Here is a 14,855-nt window from a genome sequence, read left to right on the forward strand (position 1 = left end):
TTTCCTTTGGAGTTATGAAACCTTGCACATGAGACACTTGGGTATAATTAAAACAGTGGTTATCAAACTTTCTCTTTCCACCCACATACCACCTTAAGCAATCCCTTACTAATTACAGAGCACCTATGGCATAGGGAATATTTAAAGTGGTATGTGAGTGGAAAGAAAAAGGTTGAGAACCACAATCTACAGGGAATACTGCTGTCGAAAGGCAGCAGCAATCATTGAAGACCCACACCAACCAACACATGCCCTGTTCTCGCTGCTGCCACCAGGAAAGAGATATAGATGCCATAAATTTCACACCACCAGATTTAGGAAATACTGCTACCCCTTCAACATCAGACTCCTCAACCACAAACTCAATCAGGGTCTCATTTAAGGACTCTTACATGTACACTTGATTTTTTTTTGTTGTCTCAGTTTGTTTACATTTATTATCTGTTTACAGTTTTTTATTTGTTTACATGTTTAAGCTGTATACAGTTTTTTTTGCACTACCAATTAGTGGTAATTCTGCCACACCGACAGAAAAAGGAATCTGAGTTGTATGTGATGTCATGTATGTACCTTGACAATAAATCTGAAATCTGAAAATTACACTCTGGGGCAGTATTATGCCGGTGTTGTTTGGTTCAGTGTAAATAAACAAAGCAGGCTTAATGACTGGTCTTCTTTATGGCAGTATTGTGGGACCTCTATGTAAAAAGTGCTACTGGTTTTCTATCAGTTTTTCTTGCATCATGCACACAACTAAGGGTGGTGCCTTTGACTAATGTCATATGCAAATAGTTACTCATTAGTTCAGCTTTGGGCTAACCACATGAACGTTCTTTCACTTTGTTTGCACTAAACTGATTTGAGAGCCCAGGAGGAACTCCTTGGGTTGAGCAGCATCAGTATCAGTGGGTGAGAAAGAATGGTTAACATTTCAGGCTAGAGCTCCTTATCCATGAAGAGAAGATAAACTAAGTTAGTATTATCAGTGAATAACAGTTCAGCAGAGCAAACTCTGCAGCTTTTTTTATTCTTGCCTTGCAATTAGAATCTTGTATCCTGACATCATTCAGCTAATCTTTTCTAAGTCCTTGTGTTTTGTGTACGATGACCTGAATTGAGCATAGACTCCAGTTGTGGCCTAACCAGTGTTTTCAGTCGGTTCAGTATTGCTTGTTTTTGTAGTTTATGTCTTGATTTATGAATCCCATTCCTCATCATGATAGAAAAAGCAAGTTATTTGAAATTGTTGAATTCAATATCTTCCTGGATGGAAGATAAAGATGTTCTAGAAGCTTGAATTGGGCTTCATGGGGATTGTGTTGGAGGCAGTGTCAGATCAGTCAGAGTGAAATGTAGTTCCCAACTGAAAATTAATTTGAATGCTGCAAGTACAGTACAATGGAAGGAAGAACGTGTGATTGGATTTAATTGGTTAGAAGAGAGCATAGGCTAGTCATAAGTAAGACTATGACTTAACAGAATGAGAAACAAACCGTGTATAATATGTGGTAGGAAAGCCCTTTATCACAAGGGGAGAGGAAGACTATAACAACAAATATACAAAAGGAATGAAAATGAAAATGGTCGCTATCGTGACAGATTTTGCTACCAGGAAGAAGGAGTTAAAAGAGGAAGTAATTTATACTATGAAAAAGTTTTCTGACTCAATATGCAAAAATATGAGCAAGAGAGGAAGTGAGGTTAGATCTGAAAAAAGAAGTTGCATGAATTAGCTAAGTCAAGATCTGAAAACTTCTAAATTTTGGTGACAGAGCCAGCGGATACTACAGGACAGAAAAAAGGCCATTCAGCCCTTCTAGTCTGTGCTGAAATATTATTCCACTAGTCCAATTGACCTCTCCCATCAATATATCTATCAAATTTATTCTTAAAACTTGAGACCGCATTTACCACGTCAGATGGCAGCTCATTCCACACTGCCACCACTCTGAGTGAAGGTTTCCCTTAAACCTTTCACTCTAAAGTCAGGTCCTCTTATATTTATCTCTCCTAATCTAAGTGGAAATAGCCTAGTTGCATTTAATCTGTCTATACCCTCATAATTTTGTAAACCTCTATCAAATCTCCCCTCATTCTTCCATGCTCCAAGGAATATAGTCCTAACCAGTTTAATCTTTCCCTATATCTCAACTACTCAACTCCTGAAGATCCGGAAACATCTTAGTTAATCTTTTCTGCACTCTTTCAATCTTACTGATATCCTTTCTGTAGTTGGTCAACCAGAATAATCCAAAACACAATAATCCAAAATTGGCCTCACCAATGTCCTATATAACTTCACCTTAACATCCTAACTCCTATAATCAATATTTTGATTTATGAAGATGCCAAAAGCTTTCTTTACAACCCTGTCTATCTGTGACGCCACATTCAGGGAATTATCTGTATTCCCAGATCCCTTTGTTTCTCTGCACTCCTCAGTGCCCCACCATTTACTGGGTATGTCCTATCTTGATTTGTCCTTCCAAAATGCAACACCTCACATTCGTCTGCATTAAATTCCATCTACCATTTTCTGGCTCATTTGGTCCACATCCCTCTGCAAGCTTTGAAAGCCTTCCTCACTTTTCATAATGCCTCCAGTCTTAGTGTCATCAGCAAACTTGCTGATTCAGTTTACCACAATATCATCCAGGTCATTGATATAGACAACAAACAACAATGGTCCCAGCACTGATTCCTGAGGTACACCACTAGTCACAGACTTTCCAGTCTGAGAAGCAATCATCTACTACCACTCTCTGACTTCTCCCATAAAGCCAATTTAAAATCGAATTTAAAACCTCTCCATGGATACCGAGTGTCTGAACCTTATGAACTAACCTCCCATGTGGGACCTTGTGAAAGCTTTACTAAAGTCCATGTAGACAACATCCACAGCCTTTCCTACATCTACTTTCTTGGTAACGGCCGCGAAAAACTCTAAGGCTCAATAACAATGAGCAGCCTTGCTGATTATGCTTAATACTGTCCAAATACTTTCAGAACACCCTCCAATAATTTACCTCCTACTGACATCAGGTTCATCAGCCTGTAATTTCCTGGTTTACTTTTGGAGCCTTTTTTAAACAATGGAAAAACATGAGTTACCCTCTAATCCTCTGGTACCTCATCTGTGGCTAAGGACATTTTAAGTATTTTTGCCAGAGCCCCTGCAATTTCTACACTAGTCCCCCTCAAGGTCTGAGGGAATATCTTGTCAGGCCTGGGCGATTTTTATCTGGCTTTATTCGCTGTAAGGCAGCAAGCACCTCCTTCTCTTTAATCTCTATATGTTCCATGCCGCTACTGCTTGTTTCCTTTCCTTCATTGTGCACTATGTCAGTTTCCTGAGTAAATACTGATGCATTAAAAACTGTTTAAGATCTTCCCCAAATCATGAAGCTCCACATATAGATGATGATCTGATCTTCTGGGGGACAAATTTTGCCCCTTACTATCCTTTTGCTCTTAATATACTCAAATTCGGAAAGTCACTCTAGCGGCGAGCAGTATCAGCTGGCTTTTCATCCTGGGTGACACCATTTCATTCAAACACAACTTTATTCAAGCAGCTGCTGGGAGTTGGGCACGACTGGAGCACTCCGCTGGCTGAATGTTTGCTCCCATCTTCACCACAGTGCTGTGTGTTCTTTGGAGAACATTTACTTTTATAATTTTAAATTATTTATTTTAATTTTTAAAATTTATTTCCTCTTTTTTTTCTCTCGGTGTTGCCTGTTGCTTGAATTCCAAATAACGGGGATTTCCCTGCACTGAGTAAAATATTTTTCCTTGTATTCTGATTGTGTCTTTGGCCAAAAGTGTTGATTTGTTTTGCCCAGTCCTTGAACCATCTCTCAATGGAAAAAGCATTCCTCCACTTAACCTATAAAAGCAGTCATAATCTTGTTCAACTCTATGAAGCCAACCATCTATGCTCCAAGGATAACACCACAGCTGTCTTTTCCAACTTTGCAGCTGGAATTTCTCATCCCTGGCACCAATCAGTAAATCCTTTCAAATGTGCAATGACTTGTATGGAGAAAGTACTCCAGATGTAGCTTAACCGGAGGAGTCACGTGATGGAGTAGTGGCTGGTCGGGGAACTCCAGCCCTCTCCAGAGAAGTAAAAAAAAAGACAGTGAAAAAACGAAGGCACCAACACAAAAACCAAAATAAAGTGAAAATAAAGGTGTGGAGAAAATGGCAGCGAAAAAAGAAAAGCCAAAAGCAACAGGAAGAAGAGAAGAAGAAAGGATGTCGGAAGAAGAAGGTGAAGGCCTTACCTGTTTGAGGAGGCCCGCCATGGAGAGAGAAGCCCGCTCCCTAAGGTCAGCTGAAGCCCCGAACTTGGGACTACAAAAATGGCTCACGGAGCCAAACAAAAGTGTGCAACGCGCATGCGCGAGGAGTCGCGCATGCGCAATGCGCAAGACAAAAATAACACTGACGGGAGGGGGGGACCAGCTGAGGAGTCGATCTCCACAGCTGAGATTGACAGCCACAACAAAGCAGCAAGAGGAAAACACAGAAAATAACGAGAGCGAGAAAGAAGAGAGGAAAAAGAAATCAAAGAAACAACAGATGACCAACCCAGAGGAAGAAGACCAGCAGCAGCAAGACACTTCTAATAAAAATAAGAAGACCAAAAATACCCAACAAAATAAAACAAACAACCCAACAAGAAAACCAGAAGAGACAGAGGCAAAGGACACAGATCCTGGAGTGGACTCCAAAGAAGAAGAGGAAGAACACAGAGAAATGGAAGATGAAGGGAAGGGCAAGACAATGGATATTTTTTTTTATAAAGAATATATGGAATCAGTAAAAGAATGGCAATCACAAGAATTCAGTGAAATAAAAAGGGTAAAAAATACAGAAGAAAAAATGAATAGATTAGAGATGATCATGACAGAAATAGGAAAAAGAGTGGACAAGGTGGAAGAACGAGAAACAGCCGTAGAAATGGAAGTAGAGGACTTAAAAAAGAAATTAGAAGAATCTGATAAAAAAGTTAAAGAGACACAAGAGCTGTTAGCTCAGAAGATAGATATAATGGAAAATTATAATAGAAGAAACAATATAAATATAGTGGGCCTTAAGGAAGATGAAGAAAGCAAGAATATGAGAGAATTTATAAAAGAATGGATCCCCAGGATCCTAGGAAGACCAGAACTACAGGAAGAAATGGAAATAGAAAGGGCACACAGAACATTAGCCCCTAAACCACAACCACAACAAAAACCAAGATCCATTCTAGTAAAATTCTTAAGATATACAACAAGAGAAAATATATTGGAGAAAGCAATGAGGAAAATAAGAGAAGACAAAAAACCACTGGAATACAAAGGTCAAAAAAATTTTTTCTATCCAGATATAAGTTTTGAACTCCTGAAGAAGAGGAAGGAGTTTAATGCAGCAAAAACGATCCTATGGAAAAAAGGATATAAATTTATGCTAAAGTATCCAGCGGTACTTAAAATAGTTATTCCAGGGCAGCAAAACAGACTATTCTTCGATCCGGAGGAAGCAAGAAAATTTGCAGAACAACTACAAAACATACAGCGAGAGGAAGATATGTAACGAGAACAAAAATGACCACAAATTATATGTATGTGTGTATGTATATATATATATATAAAAATAGAATATAGGTAAGAACTAAGAAGGGAAAGAAAGGGAAGAAAGGAAGTATGGGGGGAATTAAGAGAGTGACCTTTGTTGTATGTGAAAATGAAAATCTTTTCTGGGAGGGCTGGGTGGGGAAGAGTTACGGTCACTGTGAAATCAGTTGACGCTTGCGAGTGAATTCGCAAATCCAAATGGAGAGGGGAGATGTGGTTGCCCGACAAGGGATAAAGGGCAACTCAGGAAGGGGAGGGGATAGTGGGGTTAAAGAAATTTTAGTTAGGAGAATAAGGAAAATGTTTGATGTTTTAGAAATGTTGTCTTATAAAGTGTTCAAAAAAAAAAGCAGAAATGGATAAGAAGGAAAGGTGATGATGAGGAAACGGAAAGGAAAGGTAAACAAAGTATGAAATGGCTATGTTGAACTATATGACTTTAAATATTAATGGAATACATAACCAAATCAAAAGGAAGAAACTGCTAAATTTACTGAAAAAAGAAAAAATTGATATAGCATTCGTACAAGAAACACACTTAACTAAAGTGGAGCATAAGAAATTAAAGAGAGATTGGATAGGACATGTAACAGCAGTGTCATATAATTCAAAAGCTAGAGGAGTAGCTATATTAATCAGTAAAAATGTACCAATCAAAATAGAAGAGGAAATAATAGATCCAGCAGGGAGATATGTAATGATAAAATGTCAGATATATTCGGAGTTTTGGAATTTACTCAATGTATATTCACCTAACGAAGAAGATCAAAAATATCTGCAAGATATTTTTTTGAAGATAGCAGACACGCAAGGGGACATACTAATAGGAGGGGATTTCAACCTTAATTTGGATTAAAATATGGATAAAACTGGGGAAAAAAATAACAGAAAGAACAAAGTAACCAAATTTATAATTAAATCGATGCAAGAAATGCAACTTTTGGATATATGGAGGAAAAAACACCCAAAGGAAAAGGAATATTCATATTATTCGGGTAGACATAAAACATACTCAAGAATAGACCTATTCCTGTTATCAGCTCGCATACAAGACAGAGTTAGGAAAACAGAATATAAAGCTAGAATATTATCGGACCACTCACCCCTGATATTGACAATAGAGTTAGAGGACATCCCTCCAAGAATGTATTGATGGAGATTAAACTCCATGCTACTTAAAAGGCAGGATTTTAGAGAATTCCTTGAACAACAAATTAAAATGTACTTTGAAATAAATACGGAATCAGTGAAAGATAAATTTATACTATGGGACGCAATGAAAGTGTTCATCAGAGGGGAAATAATAAGTTATGTAACCAAGATGAAGAAGGACTACAATCAGGAAACAGAGCAGTTGGAAAGGGAAATAGCAAATATAGAAAAAAAATTAGCAATGAAGGAAGACACAACTAAAAGAAGAGAATTGGCAGATAAAAAAAAATAAAATATGAAACACTACAAACATATAAGGTGGAGAAGAACATAATGAAGACAAAACAGAAATATTATGAACTAGGAGAAAAAACGCACAAAATTCTAGTGTGGCAGCTTAAGACAGAACAAATTAAGAGAATGGTATTGGCATCAAGGAAAAAGACAAGCAAATCACATATAATCCAACGGAGATTAATGAAAACTTCAGAGAATTCTACGAACAATTATATCAAACTGAAAACGAAGGGAAAGAAGACAAAATAGATGAATTTTTAACTAAAATTGAACTACCGAAATTACAAACAGAGGAACAAAATAAATTTACAGAACCATTTGAAATAGTAGAAATACAAGAGATAATAAAAAAACTACCGAATAATAAAACACCAGGAGAGGATGGATTCCCAATAGAATTCTATAAAACATTTAAAGATTTATTAATTCCTCCCCTCCTAGAAGTAATCAACCAGATTGATAAAACACAAAGCTTACCAGATTCATGCAAAACAACAATAATTACAGTAATACCAAAGACAGGGAAAGATCCACTCGCTCCAGCGTCATATAGACCAATATCTTTACTTAACACAGATTATAAGATAATAGCTAAACTATTAGCAAACAAATTAGCCGACTATGTACCAAAAATAGTAAATCTAGACAAAACTGGATTTATTAAAAAAAGACGAACAACAGACAATATTTGTAAATGTATTAACTTAATTCATGCAGTAGAAGGAAATAAAGCTCCAACAGTAGCGGTTGCTTTAGACGCAGAGAAGGCCTTTGACAGAGTAGAATGGAATTATTTATTCAAAGTACTACAAAAATTCAGCTTACCAGAGAAATATATTAATTAGATTAAAGCATTATATAAGGGGCCATTGGCGAAGTGACAGTAAATTGATATATATCAAAACAATTTAACTTAAGCAGATCAACAAGACAGGGATGCCCACTATCGCCCTTATTCGCATTAGCCATAGAGCCACTGGCAGAATTGATAAGAACAGAAAATAAAATAAAAGGGATAAAAATAAAAGAGAAGGAATATAAAATCAGTTTATTTGCAGATGATGTTATAGTATACTTAACAGAACTGGAAATATCAATAAAAGAATTACATAAGAAATTGAAGGAATATGGAGAAGTGTCGGGGTACAAGATTAACGCAAATAAAAGTGAAGCAATGCCAATGAATAATGAGGATTTCTCAAAATGTAAGAAAGAATCACCATTCAGATGGCAAACGCAAGCAATGTGATACCTAGGTATACAAATAAATAAAAACCTCGACCATCTATATAAACTCAATTATTATCCACTAATGAAAAAATTACAAGACGACTTAGAGCATTGGAAAGACTTACCACTAACACTAATAGGAAGGATAAACTGAATTAAAATGAACATTTTCCCAAGGATACAATACCTATTTCAGGCATTGCCAATACACTTGACAGAGAAATTCTTCAAGGAGTTAAAGAAAATAATAAGGAATTTTTTATGGAAAGGGGGGAAACCGAGGATAGCACTAGATAAATTAACAGAATGGTATAAACAAAGAGGCTTACAACTGCCAAACTTTAAAAATTATTATAGAGCCGCACAATTAAGATACCTATCAGATTTTTATCAAACAAGGGAAAAGCCAGGTTAGACTAGATAAAATACGGGAAAAGATACCTGAACATATATTATATAAATGGGATGAAAAATTGGTACAACGTAGGAATTCTCCAGTATTACATCATCTGCTCAATATTTGGAAGAAGATTCACGTAGAAAGGAATAAAACAAATTACCAACTTCCAAAACTAATACTGACGCAAAATCAGCTAATCCCTTTTACAATAGATAACCTTTCCTTTAGAGAATGGGAGAAAAAAGGGATCAAAAGAATAGAAAATTGCTTTTCGGGAAATAAATTATCCTTTGAACAAATGAAGAATAAATATAATATAACTCACGATACAGTGTTGGCATACTACCAACTGAAATCCTACTTGAAAGACAAATTGGGAAGCAGTCTGAGGTTACCAGAGGGAAGTAATTTTGAATATGTGATTACAGACACAATGATAATCAAAATAATTTGTAACAAACATGTATATTAAACTACAAGAAAAGGAGAATGAGGAAACAAATGGTAAAACTAAACAAAAATGGGAACAAGATCTAAACATAAAGATAAAGAAGGAAACATGGGAGAAGTTATGCTCAGGAACTATGAGAAATACAATAAATACGAGGTTACGTATGATACAATATAACTGGATACACAGGCTATATATTACACCTCAAAAGTTAAATAAATGGGACCCAACAGTATCTGACAGATGTTTTCGCTGTAAAAAGGAAATGGGAACAACAATTTATGCAATTTGGACATGTGAGCAAGTGGAAAAATTTTGGGAAGATCTAAACCAGATATTAAATAAAATCACAAAAAGCAATATACCAAAAAATCCAGAGATCTTCCTCCTAAGTAACATAAAAAACAAAGAATTTGGACTTGATTTGGATGGTGCACAAAAAAGATTTGTTAGGATAGCCCTAGCTGTAGCAAAAAAATGTATTATGTCAGCCTGGAAATTAGATGATAACTTGAGAATACAACAATGGTATATAGAAATGAATAAATGTATTCCATTAGAAAAAATAACATATAATTTAAGAAATAACATTACAATATTTGAACAAATATGGGAGCCATACATGAAACATAATAGAGAAAACCTACCAGGGACATCTACCACCTAAAATGACAGAAGGAGAAGAGAATGAAAAGAACTGACTCAGTGGAATTTCTTGTTTATTTTTATTGAGTGACAACATTGTTTGACGGGTTTAATGTATCTTATTTTCTGAACTTTAAATAAATGGGAGGGGAGGTAGGGAGGGAGGGAGGGGAAGAGGGAAGGGGGGAGAAAACGACACTGTATATATTCAAGAAGGAAAATGTATGTATCTTGATCAATATGGTTTATAGTGTGAAAAATAAAAATTTTTTAAAAAACATGTGGCTTAACCAATGATTTCTATTTGTTCAACGTTACTTTTGTACTGAATGCCTCTTTAACGGAGCATGTCCACATGTTTCACTACCCATATCAATGCACCATTCTATTTTCAATCATTTAAGCATTTGGGTCCATCATTTCTGTACATTTTTGCCCTGTCCAATTTAGTTATAATTGTCTATCTTTATTCTTGAATCACATCACACATATGAAATTTAATCAGCCCCTGGTCATACTCAGATCACATATTTATCCTATGAACCCCAGCAGCATACAGACATCTGGCAAAGTGAACTAAGCCAGTTCTCAGGGAGATTAGGACAAGACCAGGTTGGGTGGGGGGGAGGGGAGAAACAAGAGTGCTACAGGACTGCTTTAAGGCCACTGATGGGAGCTGGCTGCCTACAATGGTCATGTAAACAATGATGATATGGTGCAAGAATAACAACTGGAGTCTCAACATGGACAAGATAAAAGAAGATGATTGTGGACTTAAAGAAGACCAGGGATGACCACCCTCCACTACACATTAATATCTTGGTTGTGGAGAGACTGGAGTGCACAATGTTCCTGAAAGTCCACTTAAGAAATGACCTATCATAGACACCGAACATCACCTTATTTGTCAGGAATGCATTTCCTGAGAAGACTGAGAAGGGAAAGGCTATTGGCCACATTGCTGTCAACTTGCTACAGGAGCTGTACCAAGAGTGACCCGGCTGGCTGCATCACAGTGTGGTATGGTTGCTGTAGAGCATTGGATCTGAGGTCAATCCACAGGACCAGAAAAGTGACAGAGGGGAGAACTGGGGTCTTCTTCCCAAACCCCCCCCCCCCAATCACTTAATCTACTTGGATCATTCTTTGAAGAGGAGTTGCAAAATCATTGGGACCCCTACCACCCTAACCTCTCCCCCACCCCCACACTGCATCTTGCAACTCCTCCCATTAGGAAAGAAATACTGGAGTGACAGAGCCAGAACCACCAGGCAGAGGAACAGCTTTTCCCCACATGCAGAAAACTGCTGAATGACTGAAATGAACTGCTCATACAAACCCTCTGAGACCCTACTATTTATTTTATATATATTTATAGACTGCATATGTATTGTTTGTATGTGTGCTATAACTGGGTGCACTGAGGACCAGAGAATGCTGTTTAGTCAGGTTACTTATATAACTAAATGGAAATATACTTGAACCTGAACTTGCCTATCCAGTTAATCTGTCAACAGGTTGTCATATTTTGTTCCCCATACAATAAACAGAACTTCCAAGTCTGGGACACTTCCTCCCTTTGTAACCAGATCCTCTTTAGTTTCCTCACTGGGGAAACCCCAGTAGGTGCAGATAGACATTGCATCCTCCTCGCTGTCCAACATCCTAGTGGGCACCTCAAGGCTGTGTACTTAGACCCTTGCTCTATTTCCCCAAAACCCATGATTGTGTTGCCAAGTTTCCTTCTAACATAATCTATACATTCATTGATGACACCACAATTGTTGGTCAACTAATGGGAAATTAATTAGAATATTGGATGGATCAAGAATCTAGTTGTGTGGTGCCAGAGTAACAATCTTGTTCTCAACGTCAGCAAGACCAAGGAACTTAATATGGACTGTTAAGAGGAGGCCAAGGGACTATAGACCTGTTCTCATTTGTGGAAAGATGGTGGAGAGGGTATTTACATATTGGAAGTCCTTATCTAGAGCAATCTGTTGAAGCAACTGTGAAGAATGCACACCAACACCAGTACTTTCTAAGGAGTCTGAGGAGATTTGGCATGTCGTCTTACTTTATAAAATTTCTATTGGAATACTGTGAAAATGTTCTAACCAGTTGCAACACTGCTTTGTTTGAAAACTCGAGTGCCCAGTAATGTGGAAGGTTGAAAGGTGGCAAAGCTAACCAAGCCTATCATGGGTACTTTTCCTCCTGTCCATTGATGACATCTATGTAAGATGGATCATGGAACATTACAGTACAGGCCCTTCAGCCCACAATGTTTTGCCAACCTATACTGTATATACCTATCCCAAATAAATTAAATCCTCCATATTGGCATGGTTGGCATAGCGGTTAACACAATGCTGTTAGAGTGGCAGCAATCAAGACCAGGGTTCGAATCCCATGCTGTCTGTCAGGAGTTTGTACGTTCTCCCCGTGTCTGCGTGGGTTTTCCCAAAAGGCTCAGGTTTAATCCCACCATTCAAAATGTATGGGGGGGTGGGGGAGTTGTAGATTAATTGAGTGTAATTGAACAGCATAGGCTCGTGGGTTGAAATGGCCTCTTGCCATGCTGTATGTCTAAGTGTTTAAAAATTGAAAATACCTTATTAACTGTATATTTCTCTTTTGTCCTTCCAGCTTTTCTTTGTTCATCTAAGGTTCCAGCATGTAAACTTTTTGTGTTTCTTATGAGCAGAGAACGTTCGCACTATGCTTCTTATTTATTTGAGTTCTCCCCATAGTTCTGATGAACCTTCAAGATGCTACCTTCAAGAAGACATTCAACATCATAAAGGATCCCATTCATCCAGGTCATGCTCTCCTCACTGAAGTTTGGCACCTCTTGGTTCATGAAAATTCCCCCCCCCCCACCCCAAACAGCTTAAACTTTCCGATACCACCCTGACTGTAACTCTACTTCAGTACCTCCATCTACACTAGTGTAACATCATATTTTTTTGCACTAATTGCAACTATGAATATTTATGTTTTTTCCATTGGCATTGTAATCTAGCTTGTACCTATTAGTGTATTTTATGTACCAGTGTAACTGCAGCAAGGAAGAATTTTAGTGCACCTATACTTGTGTGTATGAGAAACTCTCATCTCTTCTCATCATCATCTCATGGTATCATTCAGAAATTTGGAAACTTGCCCTGCACATCCATGATCTGTAATATGTATGCAGGGGTGCAGTGCTATAGAAGCACCACTTCATGCACCTCCTTGTCGCCATTTTTGGTGAGCTCCTGCACCTTTTTAAAAAAATAAAATAAAATAAAAAAATAATTAAAAATTTAAAAATTAGCACTGCACCACTTTATGTATGGTGGGGGTGAGGGGGGTGGGGTGGGGAATCAACGGTCCAGGCACTGATCCTTGGAGAAAAGTCACTGTTTAGTATTTGGGGATTTTAAAAACAAGATTTTCCACTACTCCTTTTATTTCCCAGATGCCTTGTTAATGTTAAGCCCCATGTGCCTCAATTTTGATGCCCAATCTTCTTCAAAGTTCAGATTGATTGTCAGAGTATATACTTGACATCACATACAACCCTGAGATTCTTTTTGCTGTGGGCATGGCAGAATGTCTACTTATCGGTAGTGCAAAAAAACTGTACTCAAGAAAAGACATATTCACGAGAGAAATGTAAACAAAAAATAAATTTAAACAAACTGCAATACAGAACAAAAAAATTCAGTAATAAATGTGCAATAATCCTTAAATTAGTCTTAAGTGTGATGTTTAGGAGTCTGAAGCTGGATGGGTAGAGAATGTTCCTGAACCTGGTGGTACGAGTTGAGTGGCACCTATCGTCACAATCTCTCCATGGCAGACATAATATCACTGGCTCTCCACTCAGCTCTGGAACATCTCGAAAACAGCAACTTGTACATACAGCTGCTCTTCATCGACTGCAGGTTAGCCTTCAATACCATTATTCCTTCAGTGCTGGTCAGGAATCTACAAACACTGGGTCTCTGTACCCCCCCGTCTGCAAATGGATCCTTGACTTTTTCCCATTGGAAGACCACAGTCAATACGAATTGGAAGCAACGTCTCCTCCTCCCTGATTATCGATACAGGCACACCCCAAGGATGTGTGCTTAGCCCACTGCTTTACTCATTATATACCCACAACTGTGCCAGGCACAATTCCAATGTTATGTACAACAATTGTCGGCAAAATCACAAGCAGCAACGAGGAAGCATATAGGAGGGAGATAGATCAGCTCGTTGAGTGGTAAAACATCAACAACCTTGCGCTCAACATTAGCAAAACCAAGGAAATGATTGTGGACTTCAGGAAGGATTCAGGGGAACATGACCCAGTTCTCATTGAGAGCTCAGTCGTGGAGAGAGTCAAGAGCTTCAAATTCCTGGGTATTAACATCTCTGAGGATCTGTCCTGGAGCTTCAATGTTAATGCAAAGAAGACTTGGTGAGGTGCTTGAGGAGATTTTGTATGTCACTGAAGACTTAAAACTTTCTACAGGTGTATCGTGGAGAGGATTGATGACTGGTTACATCACTGACTGGTAAGGAGATGCCAAATCTCAGGACAAGAAAAAACTCTAGAGGGTTTTTAAACTCAGCCTGTGATATTACAGACACATCGAGGACATCTACATGAGTCGGTGTCTTTTTAAAAAAAAACAGCCATTATCCTCAAGGACCCCCACCACCCAAGCCATGCCCTCTTCACTCTGCTACCATCGGGAAGGAGGTACAGGAGCCTAAAGTTGAGCACTCAGCAGCACAGGGACAGCTTCCCCACTGCCATCAATGATCAATCAATCAAAAACACTGCCTTACTTTTCATGCACTACTCTTTTTATTTTTATTTTTTATATATTAGTGTTGTAAGATGTTTCATAATATGAATTTGATGCTGCCGCAAAACACCGAATTTCATGACTTGTTCATGACAATAAATTCTGATTCTTTTATCTTTTTCCTGAGTGAGTACAGAGCATGTCCTGTATGCTGCAGATCCTTCATGATTGAAGCTGCTCTCCGATGGCAATATTCAATGTAGATT

General features: G+C 37.9%; 1 protein-coding gene across 8 annotated transcripts in view; it reads left to right on the forward strand.

Annotated features, from left to right (window-relative positions):
• Positions 1–14,855, forward strand: part of clcn5b (chloride channel, voltage-sensitive 5b) — a 72,639-nt gene that overhangs the window by 12,623 nt on the left and 45,161 nt on the right. The window contains exon 2 of one of the 8 annotated variants that reach the window (XM_069893184.1): positions 12,556–12,624. The exons of the other annotated variants lie outside the window; for them this stretch is intronic. The gene's annotated coding sequence lies outside the window, so the exon portion shown is untranslated. The remainder of the gene's footprint in view (positions 1–12,555; positions 12,625–14,855) is intronic. 8 annotated transcript variants of the gene reach the window in all.

Source organism: Narcine bancroftii, chromosome 8, assembly GCF_036971445.1.
Source record: "Narcine bancroftii isolate sNarBan1 chromosome 8, sNarBan1.hap1, whole genome shotgun sequence".
NCBI lineage: Eukaryota > Metazoa > Chordata > Chondrichthyes > Torpediniformes > Narcinidae > Narcine > Narcine bancroftii.